Here is a 2500-nt window from a genome sequence, read left to right as displayed (position 1 = left end):
TTTTGAATTTTTTTTTTTGGTCGACTGTGTTCAATTCACACATGGTTGATGCGGTTCAATATTGCTAAACTATAAGTCTTAAGTAAAATTCTATTTATAAATACTTTTTAAAATGAAATTATTTAATTAATCGTAAATATTATTTAGACATAAAAATTAATTGATTACAACACCTTTTAAAAAATATATATTAATTTCTTTTTCGTTCGGCAAAAAACTGCGTCAAACACTTTTTTTTTTTTAATTTTCAATTTAAAATTCTAGAAAAAAGATTATATTCTGCTTTTAATATAATCAAATTCAGGGTTTTATCTTTCTGGAGAAAAAAATTTAAAAAATGGATTTTATTTCAATGAAATTTAAAAAAAAACAACTTGACTGAATTGAATTAATTACCCTTAAATTAACGAAGGGGTTATTTAATAACTTTAGGTTTGGAAGAGATAGGTATGGGGTCGGTTTTTTTGAAACTTCAAAAGAAGCCGACTACTGTCCAAATTTTGAGAAATAATACAACGTGATCAATTTCATTTTAGAGATATTTCTTTCAAAAGCCTTCTTTTAAAAAAAGAAAGAAAAGTATATTGTTCTATTAAACCTTTTACTGTTTAAATAATTTGACTTTGCTCGTTTTAAGAAAATATAAGTTGAAAAAGCATTTTAATTCACTATTAGAAGATTTGTCAGTAAAAAAAACAGTCGCCAAAACGATAAGCGTTTTTATTTTTTTTTACTCGCAATATAGAGCCCTACATACTTCTTTTCAAGTTAACTCTTTTCTAGTTTTGATCACAATAGATCTGAATGAATAAACCTTGTAAGGGAGAGGCACTAAGCATTGCCCTGTTAATAATGAATTTCTTTGGTTTCTTTTTATAACATGCTACATTTCTCTCTTGCAGTTAGAAATATCAGGAAATTTTTTTCTTTTTTTCAACATCAGACTAAAAGAATCGTAATGAAGGAATCGGAAAATTAAGGTATTTTTTAACGATGCGATTCCGATTCCGATGCCTCCCAAAATACACGATTCTTACGATTAACGATTCCGATTAATCGTCCCACCACTAATATATATGTATATATATGTATACATACATGTATATATATATATATATGTATATGTATATATATGTATACATACATGTATATATATATATATATGCATATATATATATGTATGTATACATACATGTATATATATATATGCATATATATATGTATATAGAGCTATATATATATATATAGAGCTATATGCCCAGTCTGTTAAATCCAAGGTAGCTGATCAGCGGCTTGGTTCCCACCAGTTTTGGAAAATAACAAATAGGATCCTGAACAGAAGTGTGCGTTCTATCCCAACCATTATCAATGAACCAGAGATTATCTCGTCAGCGTCAGACAAGGCCAAACTATTTGCAAAGAACTTTGCAGCTAATTCTACCCTATGCGACGAAGGCCATCAACTACCCATATTTCCTCCTATAACACAGACAAGCTAGGTAACATACAAATATCTGTGCATAAGGTCGCCAAGCTAATCAAGAACCTAGATTCCAGTAAAGCAACTGGCCCTGATGGCATCCCAATTATAGTGTTAAAAAAGCTTCAACCAGAACTTGCTCCCATACTTAGGAAACTATTTAAGCGCTGCATTAAGGAGAAGTGCTTTCCGACTCCCTGGAAGACCTCATCAGTTTGCCCTGTATTTAAGAATTCAGGTGATTAGTCATCTCCCTCTCAGTGCAGACCAATAAGTCTCCTGTGTGTTATGATTAAGTTGCATGGAATCCATATAAAATAGAGAAATAGTCAACCACCTCAGCAGGAATAACCTTCTTACTGACACACAATATGGTTTCCGCTCTGCAAGATCTACCGCAGATGTGCTGACGTTTATATCCCACAGGATTAGTGAATCTCTTGACAAAGGCTACCTTTCTAGGGCAATTGCTCTTGACATATCAAAGGCCTTCGACAAGGTATGGCATAAGGGTCTACTTCACAAGATTTCCAGCTACGGTATAACTGGAAATGTTTTCTCAATCATCAAATCATTTCTCTCCGATAGGCTCATAAGAGTACTGGTAGATGGACAAAAATCGGAGGCCTGCAATATAAATGCTGGAGTCCTTCAGGCGTCAATCCTGGGCCCAACTCTCTTCCTGATCTACATCAATGACCTCCCTAAAACACATACTTAAATCATTCGTTGACATCTATGCTGATGACACGACCATCTACGGCAACACATCAAAGGCTGTAAATGAAAAAAGTTCTCTCTGATTCTCTCTCCTCTGATGTCGAGCGCGTGGTTCAGTGGGGGAAGATGTGGCTAGTTACCTTTAATGTATCCAAAACCAAACTCCTATCCTTACATCATCAACGCTCTGATCCCCATCTGGCATCAATTGTGATGGATGGCTTTCGTCTGGGTGAGGCCCCATGTTTTGATAAGCTTCTGGGTTTGACCTTTACTCTTGATCTGAAATGGAACACGTAT

This window comes from Euprymna scolopes, chromosome 6 (genome assembly GCF_053919585.1).
Source record: "Euprymna scolopes isolate OS-2025 chromosome 6, ASM5391958v1, whole genome shotgun sequence".
Classification (NCBI taxonomy): domain Eukaryota; kingdom Metazoa; phylum Mollusca; class Cephalopoda; order Sepiida; family Sepiolidae; genus Euprymna; species Euprymna scolopes.
The sequence above is the reverse complement of the archived record's forward strand: the minus strand, read 5'-3'. Positions refer to the sequence as shown.